This window comes from Oryctolagus cuniculus, chromosome 7 (assembly GCF_964237555.1).
Source record: "Oryctolagus cuniculus chromosome 7, mOryCun1.1, whole genome shotgun sequence".
In the NCBI taxonomy this organism is placed as follows: Eukaryota; Metazoa; Chordata; class Mammalia; order Lagomorpha; family Leporidae; genus Oryctolagus; species Oryctolagus cuniculus.
This window is the reverse complement of record NC_091438.1, coordinates 104,529,407-104,546,635: the sequence shown is the minus strand read 5'-3', so window position 1 is coordinate 104,546,635 and position 17,229 is coordinate 104,529,407.

Genomic DNA, 17,229 nt, shown 5'->3' with positions numbered 1-17,229 from the left:
GCGCATCAGCCCTTTCCACATAGCCAGAGTCAATTCTCCTACATCGTAAGTCCCCACCACTGCTCTGCATTTCTAGCAGCCTGCAAGCTCCTTTAGAGAAGGCACGCTATCTGTTTCCCAGAGCTTGGTTCAGAGTTTAATGTGCCATATAAACTTTGTGAATTGTGCTGGAGCACAAATGATAGCAACACACCAGAACTGATCAGCTTGGCTCTGATCAGCACAAATCCCTGGGATTGGAGGGTGTTAGTGCTAAGAACATGGGCTTTGGCATCAGATTGGCTTGGGTTTGGTCTGGCTTTTGGACAAGTAAGTTATTTTATACTTTTCAGTTGTCTTTTCTGTAGAAGTGCTATTATCCACTTCTGAGATGGTTGTAAGAATTGCATACGATCATGGTTTTGTCCCATGCTTAGCAAAGTGGCCTCTCTTGATCCTTCATCCTGTTATTTTTCTTCATGACAGTTAGCATTGCCTGATGTCTTATTATACTTGTGTATTTGTTTATTATTATATCTCCTCCCCCTATATCCTACTGAATGTTCTGTGAGAGCAATGATTCAGTCTGTTGCATTCATCTCTGTAGCCCCAGTACCAGAGCAGTCCCTAGTACCCAATAAGCCCTAGTAAATGTTGGATGGGTTGATGGATGGTTGGAGAGCCTCATATTGATTGGTGATTATTAAAAACTTCATGTTTTTTCAAGCACATCCCCCTGGATTAGGGGCCTCATGGGTGTCTCACTTGTCCTCCAGGTTCTAGAACATTTTTCCTCCTCCCGCAGTGTGGCACATGCCACAAGCCACACATTCCTGGCCTGTCCTCATGTGGCGGTTCCAAGTCCTCTCCTGCTGCATGCTGGAGATGTAAGGAGGCTCCTTGGAAACTTTTCTTTCTGATTCTGCCAGGAAATTGTTTGGTCTATTACTGTGATCTAAAGCCCCAGGAAGCCTTTCTGCTTCAGACTTAACAAAGTCAACCACAGAGTGACAAGCTGCTCTGTAACAATAGGGTAATTACATTTCCAAGCATATATTTAGCTCTTATTTTGCATCTGCACAGCAAAGTCAGTTGATTATTCTGACTTAAGCACAAAATGTTACCTGCAGATTTGTCTGATTTGTGCTCTCCCTTGGCAGATGATGAACTGGGAAGCAAAGAGATCAGATTTTGGAATTGGACAAATCTAGGTCTACCCTTCAGCGGCTCTGTGCCCTGAGAAAATACTTAACCTTAATGAGCCTGGATTTATTCTACAAATGTGGCTTCATATAATAACACAAGTTTATTAAGCACCTACTATGTTCTGCTCATAGTGCTAGACATTAGGAATACACTAGCGAGCATAAGTCGCATGTGGCATCATTGTCATGAATCTTATACTCTAGCTGGTTGGAAAACTATTAAACAAATAATTCTGAATAGGAGAAGCGAAGGGTATGATGGGAACTTAAAATGGGGCCATACCGTAGTCTGGACAATCAAGGAAGGATGAACTGAGGCATTAAGGGTTAAAATGAGTTAGGCAAGGAAATGAGTGGGCTACAAGGAAAGAGAAAAGAGGTTGGGTCCTATATTGAGCTGTGGTTTCAAAACAGAGGTCAAAGTTCTGTTTTCATAAGAGGTTGGGCAAGATGCTTGGAATTTGCCTTGCAACTTTGAGGACTAGATGACAAAATGCACTAAATTTGAGAGAAAACAATTCTTTCCACTTTTGCATGAAACTCAAGACTTCTCTGAGACCCCCGACATTTGCCATTATTGGGACAGCATGATGTAAACTTGGCTTTGGACCTTGCGATTGGAAGATTAAGCAGCTCTGGAAGAACGTGACGTTTCCCAGGTGGTGATGTAGTTGGTTGAGCAGTTTGCACGTAGATGTAACCCCAGGGGTTCTCAGAGGTTCTTTTTGGGAGTAAAGGTGGTGGATGTTCAATGACCAGGTGAGGACAAGGATGAGATCTATTAAATAATGTATTGCCTCATAAGTTTGGGACAGTTAAAGGGGTAACACATGTTTCTGGGATAACCATAAACAGAAACAAAATCTCTAGCTGCTAAACCAGTATTTGACAATAAACTGGATATCCAGAATATGATTCTGCTAACATTTGTTATATCAGGGAAATGGAAGTATTTTACAAATGCTAACTCAAATGCTATGCATAATGATATGATAAGCAGTTACTAGTTTGTTATTGCTGTGTAACAGATGATCATGCATACAGCAGGGTAACCAACACATGTTTGTTACTTCACAGTTCCTGTCGGACAGGCATCTGGGCACAGCTCAACTGGGTCCTCTGCTCTGGGTCTCCTAAGGCTGGCGTCAAGGTATTAGCCCAGCTGCATTCCTGTTTGGAGACTCCTCTGGGGAAGAACTGGTCTCTGAGCCATTCAAGTTGCTGGAAGAACTCATCTTGCGACTGTGGGGCCTGGCTTTTTGCTGGCTGCTGGCTGTCCTCAGCTTCTAGTGGCCACCCACTGTTCCTAGCAGCTACTCCCGTTCTCTGGCCATGCCAGCTTCTGAAACATGGCCGATTACGTCACCAAACTCACAAACCGTGTCTCCAACCTCCATCTGCCCACGTGGAGTCTTATACAGTGGAACATAATCACTGGAGTGACAGCCCACTACCTTTGTCATATTCTACTGGTTAGAAGCAAATCACAGGGGAGGGAATTCCGCACCATGACCCCTGTGGGGAGCAACTGGGAGCAACTCGGACTAGACTGTTACTGGAATTAAGACTTATTCTATGCATCTGCTCTCCCACAATATGGCGCTGGGAGAGGAGGAAACAGCTTCTACTCAGCTGCCTCCAGTTCAACCAATAAACTGTAGGACCTGCTCCTGATTGGAGGAGAGCAGCGTACTTGGCGTGTGGGTAGCAGAGTTGGGATTGGTGGAAGAGGACTATAAAGGAGGAGAGAGACAACATGCACCAGGAACATCTATCTGAAGGAACACCTGTGCAGCTCCCGAGAGAGCCGGCTGGCGGTGTGCCGCTCCCCCGCAGAAGTGGGGAAGGTGGCAGGGGGAACCGCCCTTCCACGGAGGTGGAAGGGTCGGTAGCCAACCCAGGAAGAACCAGCAGCAAACCCGGGGAGGGCCGAGCAGACAAAAGAACAACGCAGGGTCCTGTGTCGTTCCTCCACGAAGACGGGGAGCGACAGACCCCTAGGAGGTAGAACTCACTAGGGTCCCCTGAAGGATATGTAGAACAACATTGTAATGCAAAAACTATTTTTATCCCCTATTTTACAAATAAGGAAACAGAGGTCCTTGGCCAAGGCTGTGGTCAGCAAACAGGAGAGGCTGCCTGCCCGTTCTGGCAAGCTGGCCCCAGAACTCATCTCTTGACCACTGTGCTGTTCATACCCCATTGTAGAGACTCTGGTCTTGGGGCAGGTGCTGTGGTGTAGCAGGTAAAGCCACTGCCTGCAGTGCCGGCATCCCATATGGATATCGGTTGGAGTCCCAGCAGCTCCTCTTCTGATCCAGCTCTCTGCTATGGCCTGGGAATGTGCTATAAGATGGCCCAAGTGCTTGGGCCCATACACCTGCGTGGGAGATTTGGAAGAAACTCCTGGCTGCTGGCTTTGGATCAGCTCAGCTCTGGCCATTGTGGCCATCTGGGGAGTGAACCAGCAGATGGAAGACCTCTCTTTCTCTCTTTCTGTCTCTCTCTCTCTTTTTGCCCTTCCTTATCTCTCTGTGTAACTCTGACTTTCAAATAAATAAATAAATAAATAATTTTTTTTTTGACAGGCAGAGTGGACTGTGAGAGAGAAAGGCAGAGAGAAAGGTCTTCCTTTGCCATTGGTTCACCCTCCAATGGCCGTCGCTGCCGGCACGCTGATCCGAAGGCAGGAGCCAGGTGCTTTTCCTGGTCTCCCATGGGGTGCAGGGCCCAAGGACTTGGGCCATCCTCCACTGCGCTCCCTGGCCATAGCAGAGAGCTGGCCTGGAAGAGGGGCAACCGGGACAGAATCTGGCGCCCCGACCGGGACTAGAACCCGGTGTGCTGGCGCCGCAGGTGGAGGATTAGCCTATTGAGCCGTGGCACCGGCCAATAAATAAATCTTTTAAAAAAATAGAGACTCTAGCCTTAACTTCTACTGCCACAAACTTAGCAATTTCTTCACCCTGAATTATTGATATCTCCTGTCTTCAAACAATAATCTCTGATGATCTCCTGTCTGTGTTGCTTTGACAGCATTAAACACACTTCATGTAGTCCCACGATGTGAGAAAGATAGTTGTGTTGCCATTTTCTGGGTAAGGGAACTGATAAAAGGGAGATGAATCACACAGGTGTCATAGAATAGAAATGGGGCTCAATCAAGAGCTTCTAGCTCCACTCTCCATGTCATAATGCCATTATGGACAGTGTTTTATGAGGGAGCACAATGTTTTTCATTCTCCCAGATAATAATGAAATTGCCACAAAGTCACAGAATACTGAGGAATCACCCATGTTCACCAGACTGAGGTCTCTAGCTGGTGCCTTCAGGCCTTGCATAGTTGGACCCAAATAGAATTCTTCATAAACAGTTTTTAATTCATCAACAATATTTAAAAACTCTGAGATTTCCCTATAGAAATCAGAAAACTGCTGTAACATGGGGCCCACATTTCCCACTGAAACCGAGGAGAGGCTGCGTGCTATTGACTGGGCGTCATCTTCCCACCTGTAAGTCACCACTGTCTGGACTCCCTACTCGGCTGCTGTGCCCTTCACCTTGAGGTCTTCTCACTTTAGGGATGGAGAGCTGCATTGCACAGAAGCTTCCTGAGGCCCCAGCTGGTTAAGAATGGCAAGCTGATACATGTGCCATCAGGGCAGGGCACATGTCCACTCAGTAGGCATTTTCAGACCAAAATTCCAAACATGTGAAGAGCTGTCTTGTCCTCAGATAGCCTGGCCTCAGAGCGCTGCTTCCTCCCCCTTTAAACTGCACTGGGAACAAATACATTTCACAATGTTCAGCTCTAGGTTGCAGAGAAAAACACACCAATAGAGTGCTGCAATTATGAGTAATTTCCCTCCAAGTCCCTCTCCTTCTCTCCCACTCTGGATTATTAACTCTGGTACAAAGAGGCTACATGAGCTTTCAAAGCAAAAGGAGTAAACAGGAGGCCATGCATTAATGTGGCAGGCTAGTCACCTCCCACGCCTGGGTGCAGAGCTTATCGAAATGGAAAGTTTTAGATGTGCTTCTCTTACAAAGAGCAGGTAAACACAGTCTGTGGGAGGCCAGAGGCCGAGGTGTTGGGTAGATGGTTATTGGCATTAGCTATGGAGTGTCCATCTAAGGCAGGGAGAGCGGGGAAGGAAGCGGCAATCCAATTCAGCTAGCAGGTTGACGAGTTTCTAGGTGACGCGCATCCTGGACAATGATTTCATGGAGTCATTTTATTTCATCTGAACAGTTCACAGAGTCACATCGCAAGAAAGGAAAGATCCAGGATTAAGCACTGTATTTTCTAACTTTGGGCTCATCTGGTGACGTGAGGTGGACCTGGATGAGAATCCCAACTCCAGTGTCATCAGCAGTGATCTTCAGTTACTAATTTAACCCTTTGACCGTCATCTGTTTCTCTTGTGTTAAGTGTCAGATGCTAGCTGCACAATGTATTTGTTGGATTTTTTTTAATAATTAGTCCATATGGGTCCTCACTGGGATTACTTTAGCATTAAATAAATTGAAAAACCACTGTGATTGGTGTCAAAATATTTGGATTCTAGTCCCCACTCTGTCCTTTCCTGCTGAGACTCATAAGGAAATTAGCTGGGTGTTTTTTTCAGTAATTAAAAAAAGTAGGCATATGGCAATATAATTCAAACTGTATTCAAGGGTATAAAGTAAAAAGTGAGTCTCCTTTCCTCCTTGAACTGCCATTCCTCTCCTGACAGCCAATGCCTATTAAAAGTTATGTGAATATTCTTCCACAACAGTTTTCTATGAGGCATATTAAAAGCAACTCAACACAGCCCTGTCCCTGCCACACATAAGTGAACCCTCAAATGGGAGTGGTGATTTCAAACTAAACTTAGAGATACATTTTGTTGACTCAGACCAGCTCATTCTTTTAAGAAGCTGAGTCCCTGCGGATGGTCATACAGTCGATTTCTCCTGACAGTGTTAGTCATGGTGACTACTTGTAGATTGCTCACCATGTGCCGGGCCCTATCTTAAATACTTCATTTGTATCAACTCATTTAGAACTCACAACAGCCCTGGGCAGAAGCCATTATTTTTCAAGTTTATGTTTTAAAAATTTATTTGAAATACAAAGTTACAGAAACAGAGGGAAAGATGGGGAGAGAGAGAGAGAAAGAAAGATCTTCCATGAGCTGGTTCACTCCCCAAATGAGTGCAATGGCTAGGACTGTCCAGGCTGAAGCCAGGAGCCTGGAACTCCATCTGGGTCTCCCACATGGTGGCAGGGGCCCAGTGCTCTTGGGCCATCTTCCACTACTTTCGCAGGAGCATTACTAGGGAGCTGGATCAGAAGTGGAGTTTCCAGGACTCAACTCAGTTCTCATGTCGCAGGCAGTGGCTTAACCGCTGCAGCAAGCACGGGCCATTCAGAATGCTGTAGGCATCTCTCCTGCCCGCCCTCCGGTCTCCTCTGGGAGCACGTGCTTCCGCATATCCATCCTGAACAATCTGCTCTCACTCAACCTTCCGGTACAGTCTGTCTTCTGCTGTTAGTACACAGGCGGTTTTCCTTCCCTGTAAGAAAGCACAAATACCAAATATTGCTCTCCTTGATGGCTTCTCTGCTTTTCAGTAATTCATTCACAAATGTTATAAAGAGGAGATAGTATCTTAGACCTGGGCTATGGAATCCCTGACTTCAAGCAGCTTGTAGTTCTAGTAAGGGAACGGGGCAGGTGCCATGAGATGGGTCTGTTCTCTACACTATCATCACCTTGCAAAGAAGTGCCTGAATAGATTGCCGCTTTACCCAAGAACCATCATTACCAGATATTCTGACAAACGTGCCAATACCATGTGGCTAAAGATGTGTGTTACTGCAGCAATAGGTGACTCTCATCTCTGCTGATTATTGTGTGACCCTGGGCAAGTACTAAAGTACTGGAGGCCTTGTTTTCCTGATGTGTATAATGGATCTGATAAAAACTTCTGTTTCTCCTTGTCTCTCTGTAACTCTGACTTTCAAATAAATATAGTACATTTTTTTTTAAAGATAGATTTATTTATTTGAAAATCAGAGTTACAGAGAGAGAGAAGGAGAGGCAGAGAGAGAGAGAGGTCCTATATCTGCTGGTTCACTCCCCAATTGGCAGCAACAGCTGGAGCTGCGCTGATCTGAAGCCAGGAGCCAGGAGCTTCCTCCGGGTCTCCCACGTGAGTGCAGGGGCCCAAGGACTTGGGCCATCTTTTACTGCTTTCCCAGGCCATAGCAGAGAGCTGGATCAGAAGAGGAGCAGCCGGAACTTGAACCAGCGCCCACATGGGATGCCAGCATTGCAGGCGGTAGCTTTACCTGCTACGCCACAGCGCCGGCCCCAGTAATAAATCTTAAAACAAAAAACCACAACTATTCTGAGTTTGTGAGCTCTTCTCTCGGCCATGTGAGTTAACCTGGAGGATAGAAGAGATGAACATTTATGAACTTACACACGTAAACCCCTGAAGATGAAGTTTTCAAAAAGCTCATGGAAAATGCAGATTATGAAAAAAATTGTGTGATTTCAAGACTCTTGGGCATCAAAATGAACTTACTTTTAGTTCCCTCTTTCCAATGAACTTTCTGAAGTACTCTCATGCTGGTATCCAATAGTTAAATTTATTGAATCTCGAGTTGCAAAAGGTATTTATCTCCACACTTTTTCACTTCTCAGTGTGAAATGGATGGCAGATTTGAGAGTCAGTATCAGCAGCCTAGAAAAACACCATATCAGTGCAGTGGTAACATTTTCAATTTTCATTTATTTTAATCCTCGCCAGAACTCTGAATTCACTAAGTCTAATATGTTTATTTTTCCGGGCTCTGGGTCTGTGGGCCCAGGTTTGTAGATGTAGATGCACTGTGTGATTCCATTTGTATGCAAACATACCTCAGTAGATTTTGTTACACTTTTGTTCTCTTGAAGCTCATGAAATTCCACAGACATCTGACAACACAGAGACTTTAAATATACGCTATCAGTTTTTCTAAGGCATCTGACTGCTGATCCAAGCTAACGTATTTAATCAAGTTCAAATTAGAAATTGGTTCTTGTAGCCACTCTCCTAGATCAATACTACTGCCCAGCAGGAATATAAAGTGATTCACAAAGATGAACCATATATGTAATTTCCTGATAACAACATTAAAAAGATAAAATGAAACACAAAAGTAATTTTAATAATATTTTATTTAACCCACAATATTCAAAATGTTGTCATTTCAACATGTGATAAATGTAAAGAATTGTGAGATTCTACATTCATTTTTTATGCTAAATGCACACGGTATTTTAGCCCTACAACTTATCTCACTTCAGACCAGGCATATTTCAAGTGTCCAACAGTCACATGAGACTCACGGCTCTCTGCTGGACACTGCATATGGCAGAGGTATACATTCCTGCACCTTGGAGCACTGGCCTAACCCTCTGCTCCACAGCGCCAGCCCCAAGGAAAGAGTCGCATCTCCTCCCGTGCTGGGGAAGCGCCCCCTCCACGCAGCGTGTCCACAGGGTTTGAAGAGGTGAGATGGCCCACACTGAGGCTTAGAATAAGGAATGGGCCCTTCGGCTAGAAGTTTCCAGTATCCGATAATCTAGGTTTGGAAGCCGGAGTGTAACAAAAACTGCTAACTGTAGCCACATATTTTCTCTTCTTTTGAGGTGATAAAATCCTGAATTTGGCAAGGCACCTATCTGCTCGGGATAAAGACTACATTTCCCAGCCTTCCTGAAGAGGGTAGGGAGGAAGGACATGGATACGTATGCTGACAGTGGGCTGTCACCGTCCCCACCCTGTTTTTGTTTTTTAAATATTTACTTATTTATTTGAAAAGCAGAGGTACAGAGAGAGTGGGAGAGAGAAAGAGAGAGAGAGAGAACTCATCCATCTGCTGGTTCACTCTCCAAACGGCCACAACTGGGCCAGGCAGAAGCTGGGAGCCTGGAACTCCACCTGGGTCTCCCATGTGGGTGGCAGGGGACCAGACACTTGGGCCATTCACCACTGCTCTCCTAGGCACATTAGCAGGACGCTGGATTGGAAGAGGAGCAGCCAGGACTCAAACCGGTGTGCATATAGAATAAGAGGGGCGTTGCAGGCAGTGTCTCCGGCAGCACCGGCCCTCCCTTCCTCTTCCTGACCGACTGTGTGAGTAACAGTTGGAGTTTCACCAGTCATCTTGAATCAGGAAAGAAGGACAGCAAGGCAGGTAGAGAAAAAAATATAGAAATAGTCTCTGCCTCCTGAAGCTCTGGAGCACCCTGTGGCCCTGGATCGATTAGTTACAAACTTCTTGCTTATGAGAGATAAAGAAACTTCTGTTGTGTCTAAGCCACTGTTATTTTAGATTTTTCTGTTACTCACAGCTTAACCTATATGACCTTGAGCCTCAAAGCCTTCCTGGACTTGTGTGACATCTTTCCTTGTCCTCTGGCTCCAGTTGGTTAGCTGTCCTTTGCGCACTCCCAGGGCCCAGTGTAAGCACTGCTTTCATGAAAGCACACTGTAATTATGTATGTTTCTCATTGTTTTCATTGCACATGTACTGTGTATTTGTTGACTGCTAGTGGCAAGTTGTCTACTGTCAATTCAGGATTGGCATTGCTCCTTCTATGTTCTTCTTTGTGACCCGGGGTTGCTTTCCATAAATCATTCTAGGTTGTATGTCTGACAACAAGAGGTCCTCATATAAGGTTTACAAGGATAAAGAGACAGAGAAAGTGTTGCTTAAAGAAAGCATTTGAGGGTAAAGCTGCCACCTGCAGTGCCAGCATCCCATATGGACGCTGGTTCAAGACCTGGGTGCTCCACTTCCGATCCAGCTCTCTTCTGTGGCCTGGGAAAGCAGTAGAAGATGGCCCAAGCTCTTGGGTCTCTGCACCCATGTGGGAGACCCAGAAGAAGCTCCTGGATCCTGCCTTCGGATCAGCTCAGCTCTGGTAATTGTGGCCATCTGGGGAGTGAACCAGCTGATAGAAGATATCCCTCTCTCTCTCTGCATCTCCTTCACTCTCTGTGTGACTCTAACTTTCAAATAAATAAATATTAAAAAAAAAGAAAGCATTTGAGAAAATGCAGCTGCAATCATCAGTGGGATGCCTAAGACTTTCTTAGCAGCCACTTGACTTCTGCTCCCCTCACCCTTCCAACAGCTGTAGATGACTCTTACTCCTTGAAGTAATCTTTCTAGACTTAGCAATGTTTCTCTTTGTCTAAATGTAAAGCCAGCTGTTATAACCCCTGTTATCAAACATCATAATATAGACTAGTTGGAATAACAACGTATATATATGTATATATACACATATGTATGTATATGTGTATATATACATATATAAGTGAAATGTCCTTCACCTCATGGAATGTTCCATCTCTGTGAGCTTCCAGACAATAAGAAATTGTGTCTTATTTGTCTTTGCCTAGCCCCAATCACAGTGCTAGGCATATAATAGATTCTCAGTGAGGGTCCATTAAATGAACTGACTTGGACAACATGTAGCTGCCTCCTGAAGCTTAGGTGTGATGAAATGAAGGTCAATGCTGATGAAGTGGTGAGCCAAAGAACATGCAGCTTTGGAACATCAAAGGTGGATGTCTAACTCACAGCTCCGGATTCTTACGTGCAGCATTTTAGGAAGGTGAGAGCCTCCGAAGACACCTTTATGTTCCTGCAACCGAGGAGAGATGAATAGTTTCCTGCCACTTCCACATTGTTTTAACGAAATTGTAAAAACCCACAAAATTAAAACCAAGCCTCCAACTAGAAACATGGAGATGCTGGGCTACACAACAAAGTTCCTGGCCAGAGCAGCGCCTTTGCCCCACAGGGCAGAGAATGCCTTTCGTCAGGTGGAGGTGTAAGGTGGCCTTGTTGCTGGAGGCACCAGCAGAAGGGAATCCGCTTACCAGAAGTCTAGCATGGGAAATATTCTTCACACCTCTGGGTAGGCTGTTCTCTTTTCCTACCTCAGGCATCAGGCAGCCTTGCCCCAGACAGGTGCTTTCCACTTCAGTAAGGGATATCAGGAGGGGTTTGTGGGGGTCCTAGCAGTTGAACCAAGCGGACTGAAGAAGCACAGCTTAAGCTCTGAAAATTAGATTGTCATGGAACTAAGGCCTGCAAAAGGAGGCCAGGATCTGAGTGCTAGTCCAAACCAGGAGAGAGTCTGTGAAAACGGAAGATTTAAATTGAATCATGAACCTCTTCCATAATAGTCAAAGTATCTATGAAACAATCACTTATCACCAGAAACCAGGAAAATCAGAACTTGAATGACAGTCAACTGTACCAACACTGAAATGAAGACAATGATGAAACTAGCTGACAAGGATTTTAAGAAGCATCATAAAAAAAGCTTCAAAAAGCAATGATAAAATCTGTTGAAAGAAACTATAACTTGGGAAATCTTAGCCAAAAAGTAAAGTTAGGAAAAACAACCAAGTGGAAATTACAAAACCCGAAGAAAATATAATACCCAAAGTAAAACACTTGCTGGTTGAGCTCAGTAATAACAGAGTGAGAACGGCAGAAGACAGAAACAGTAAAACTGAGAAAGGATCAATAGCATTTACCCAGTCTGAACAGCAGACAGCAAGTAGATTAGAAAAAAAAAAAAAAAAAAAAAAAACTACCAGAGCTCCAGGGATCTACAGGACCCTAACAAAAGTCATCGTTACCTGTCAGGAAGATTTCAGAAACTGGGGAAAGAGAAAGGTGCTAAAAGAACATGTGAAGAAGCCATGGTTGAAAACCTGCTAAGTTTGCAAGAAGATATATATGCAGATTCAGGAAGTTGATTGAACCCCAAATAGAATAAGCCCAAAGAAACCCATACTAAGATACATTACAAAGAAACCTCCAAGAACTTTAAGCGAATAAAAAATCTTGAAACATCTAGAGAGAAATGACACAGGGAAATATCAACTTGAATGACAGTAGATCTCCTAGCAGAAACTAAGAAGGCCAGGAGGAAGTAGCCCAGTGTTCTTCAAATGCTGAAAGAAAATAATGGTCAACCATAAATTCTATGTCCAGAGAAACAATCCTTCAGGATTGGCAGAGAATTTGTCACAAAGAGGTCCACCTTAGATTGATGGCTAAAGGATGTTCTTTAAACGAGAGGAAATCATAAAATGAAGAAATTTGGGCCATCGGGAAGAAAGTGCAATCAAAGAACAAACATGGATAAATGTAGTATTATCTTTCTAGTGAGTTTTTATTTTTTTTTGTTTTCTTTTAAAAGGTTTTTATTCAATGAATACAAATTTCATATGTATAGCTTTTAGGAAAATAGTGGTTCTTCCCCCGATTCCCGCCCTCCCACCCCCAGTCCCATCCTACCTCCTACTCCCTCTCCCATTCCATTCTTCATTTAGATTTGTTTTTAATTGACTTTATATACAGAAGACCAACTCTATACTAAGTAGAGATTTCAACAGTTTGCACCCACACAGACACACAAAGTATAGAGTTTGAAGACAAGTTTTACTGTTAATTCTCACAGTACACCTCATTAAGGACAGATGTCCAACACCAGGAGCAAGTGCACAGTGACTCCTGTTGTTGACTTAACAGTTAGCACTCTTATTTTTTATGCCAATGACCACCAGAGGCTCTTGACATGAGCTGCCAAGGCTATGGAAGACTTCTGAGTCCACAAATTCTGTGGCTATTTAGATAAGACCATAAGCAAAGTAGACGTTCTCTCCTCCCTTCAGAGAAAAGTACATTCTTCTTTTATGGCCCCTTCTTTCCACCTAGGTCTTCTAGTGAGTTTTTAATGTAATATATGAGAAAAAGATTACAACACCATATAATACACAGGAAAATTTGAAAATATGTGTCATGCGAATATTAATTTTTTCAGGAATGGATGGATTACTAGTTGAATGTCCTTAATCTAAAAATACAAAATACAAAATGTTCTAAATGACACTACAAGTGGGAAATTCCTGATTTCAGGGGATAGGTCACAGTAAAAAAGGCAGATACAATGAAAACATTGTGTAAAATTACCTGCAGGGGCTTGACTGCCACCTGCAGTGCCGGCATCTCATATGGGAACTGGTGTGAGTCCCAGCTGCTCCACTTCTGATCCAGCTCTCTGGTGTGGCCTGGGAAAGCAGTAGAAGATGGCCCAAGTGTTTAGGGCCCTGCATGCATGTGGGAGACTGGAAGAAGCATCTGGCTTCTGGCTTTGTATTGGCGTAGCTCCAGCCATTGCGGCCATTTAGGGAGTGAACCATCAGATGGAAGACCTCTCTCTCTCTGACTCACTCTCTCTCTCTCTCTCTCCATCTGCCTCTCTATAACTCTGCCTTTCAAGTAAATAAATAAATCTTTGAAAAAAATTACCTGCAGGCCATGTTTATAAGATATATATGACATATAAATTAATTTCCTGATTAGACTTGGGCCCTGTCCCACAGTATCTCATTACATATATAGAAATATTCTTCAATGCAAAAACACTTTTGGTCCTAAGCCTTTCAGATAAAGGATACTCCAATTTTATCATCACATACAGTATACTTCATTGCAAATCGAGTTACTTGAACTAGAGGGACATTATATAAAAATGAAAACATCAATTCACCCATTCAATTTTCTTTTATCTCCATTCTACTATTGAGCCCACCCAGATTTTTATAGTTTTCAATTCTGTAATTTCCATTTAATTCTTTTAGTATTTTGTACATCTCTGCTGAGTTTTCCCATTTTCTTAATTTGTTAAAAGAACATATAATTGCTGTTTGAAAGTTTTCTTCAGATAATTTCAACAACTCATTCCATCTTGCTGTTTGTGCCTGTTGATTTCTCTTCCCATTCAAGATGGGATTTTTCCTGGTTTAGGTTCAAGGAATGATCTTTCTCTTGTATCCTAGACATTTGAGTTATTAGGGTTTGAGACTCTGTGTCCTATTTTACCTTTGTTTGAGCAGGCACTCCCTCTATTGAGGTGTGGTTTGAGGACTAGGTGGGCGTGTCTTTTCAGCTACCTGTTGGATTTCATCACCACCACCCAGCAAAGGCAGAGTTCTGACTCACGCTGCAGAAGGCTGGAGTGGGATTTCAGCTCCCCTCTCAGTCCCATGGAACTCTTCCCAGAAGTCCTGAGCGTGCACTGGTGGAGGTGTCAAACCAGCTCCTCCGTGAGCCTGGGATGTATTAGAAGCCAGGGAATCTGCATCATACCATTCCTCACTTCCCGGGTTCTCAGGCTGTCTTCCTAGTTGCACTTTTAAGTATTTTCTTTTGCTTAGTTGTTGTGTTACATCCAGGGTTAGTTACAGGAGAGAGAACCTGGGAAGAACGGGGTTACTTTATTTTGACAAACCGGAAGTGTCACTGATCTGCTACAATTTAAGCAACACTTACTAATCCTCATCTTCTTCTTCTCCTTCTCCTCTCCTCCTCCTCCTCCTCCTTCTTCTTATTCTGTGATGGACTACATACTTTTCCTTGAAACTCATTTCCTGCTCACCATTTCTGTACCTTATGAATTTCCTCTTAGTTTTTGGTCCCTTCTAAGTGTCCTTCAGTTTCTTCTTTGTCCATAGCTTTCTAGATGCCTCTGTTCCCCAGGATACTGTCCTAAATCCTTTCATTTAGCCCTCTCTTCTCCCTTTCCACAACCTTACCATCAACCATATGCTGAGAACTTGCAAGTTACTGTCTATAGACTCTACACCCAGTCCAATTCGTATTGGAAACCTCTGCCTGAATGTTCTATAAGCACTTTGCAACTGTGATATCCAAAATGCAATTGTCAGTACGTGCCTGTGCGAACAGATATTCACACAAATCGGCTCTTCTCTGCAGCTTTGAACTTGGTTAATTATCCTCATAACCCATCTAGATACCCCACCCAGAATTTGGCAGTCACCTTAGTTTCTCTCTGTCTTTCAAACTCCCGCAAATTGCCATTCTTCCTACTAAACAGTTTTCAGATTCATCCCTTTGTGTCCATCCTCTCTAGCAATGCCTAAAACATTTACTCAAAATTTAATTCCTGGACAATAATAATAGTTTCCTAATTAGTCTACCTGTCTTTCTCCAAAGCCACTTCCACAGAGGCTCTGGAGCAATTTTTTTACAAAGGCAAATATGGGGGCAGGTGCTGTGGCGCAGTAGGCTAATCCTCCCCCTGCAGCACCAGCATCCCATATGGGTGCCAGTTTGAGTCCCAGCTGCTCCACTTCCAATCCAGCTCCCTGCTAATGTGCCTGGGAAAGCAGTAGAGGATGGTCCAAGTGTTTGAGCCCCTGTACCCACATGGGAGTCCAGAAGGAAGCTTCTGGCTTTGGATTGGCCCAGCTTTAGCCACTGTGGCCATTTGGGGGAGTGAACCAGAGGATGGAAGACCTCTCTCTGCCTCTCAAATAAATAAATCTTTAAAAAATAAAATAAAATTGCAAATATGATTATGTCTGCCTGCATCCTTTAAAAATTTCCTATTATTCTAAAGGATGAATTCTTTTTTTTAAGACTTATTTATTTATTTGAAAGTCGGAGTTACACAGAGAGAAGGAGAGAGAGAGAGAGAGAGAGAGAGAGAGAGAGAGAGAGAGAATCTTCCATCCACATTCACTCCCCAATTTGATGCAATGGCTGGAGCTGCACCAATCCAAAGCCAGGAGCCAGGAGCTTCTTCCGGGTCTCCCATGTGGGTGCAGGGGCCCAAGGACTTGGGCCATATTCTAGTGCTTTCTCAGGCCATAGTAGAGATCTGGATTAGAAGTGGAGCAGCCAGGACTTGAACTGGCACCCATATGGGATGCCGGCACTGCAGGCGGCGACTTTACCCACTATGCCGCAGCGCTGGCCCCTAAAGGATGAATTCTAAACCCTGACTCTCCAAGCTTGTCTTCCCCAATCTGCTCCATCCATTCCCAGAAACAAGCTGTGACCTTTGTCCATGACTTTGTTCATTGCTCTGCCTTCCTGAAATGTCTCCCCTGCTTTCCCCCGACATTCAGCCCATCTAACTGAATGCCTAAGAGCCCTAAAAGATGCCAGTCATGTAGTCTCTTTTGGGAAGGCTTTCAAGTCTTGGTGTAAATGCTTATCTCCCCTGTTTCTGAAACACCCTATGCCTGTGGGATTGTTGCGTTGCTTCTCACCTCCCTTCCAGGATTCTAGAGAGGTTCTGACGATGCTTCATTTTCTGCCTCTGTGTACCATGAATAAAGAGGAAAGGTGCAATCATTCATCTTGTGACTAGTCCCCTTAAAGAGGAAATGTATGGGTTTCAACTACAGACTGAAAATATTTGGGGAAAAAAATGTACCTGTACTGAATGTGAAGACCATTTTTCTTGTCATTGTTCTCCAAATCATATAGTATAACAATGATTTACATAACCATAATACTTACCTTGTATTAGGTAATATATCTAGAGATGATTTGAAGTATATAGCAGGAGGATTGCATAAATTATATGAAAATGCAATGCCATTTTATTTTTTAATTTATTTTTACTTATTTGAAAGGCAGAGAGAGACAGAAACCCGTCATCTGCTAGTTCACTACTCAAATGCTGGCCAAGGCTGAAACCAGGAGTCTGGATCTCTATCTGGGTCTCTCATGTGGATGGTCAGGGACTCAAACACTTGAGCCATCACCTGTTGCCTCCTAGGGTGTGTATTAGCAGGAAGCCAGGGATTGGGAGTAAAGCTGGGGCTGTAAGCCAGGCACTTGATAGGGGATGTGGTTCTCTCAAGCAGCATCTTAATTCCTACACAAAATGCATTCCTCCCAATGTCTTATTTTTGACTAAGTATTATCTGCAACATTAAAAAATGTATTCTTTTCTTTCTAAAGATCACTGTTTGTATTTTATTCAAATCCTTGGTAATCTCTTTGCTCAACGACAGGGAACAACAATAAATACAATAGATTTTTCAAGGACAATTCTGGAATAGTCAAAATAGAATATTTTCTTTTGGAAGTGGAATTAGTCCTTTGGGGACTTTAGCTAAAGATTATTTTTTAAGAATAGAGTTCATGAGAAGCAATAT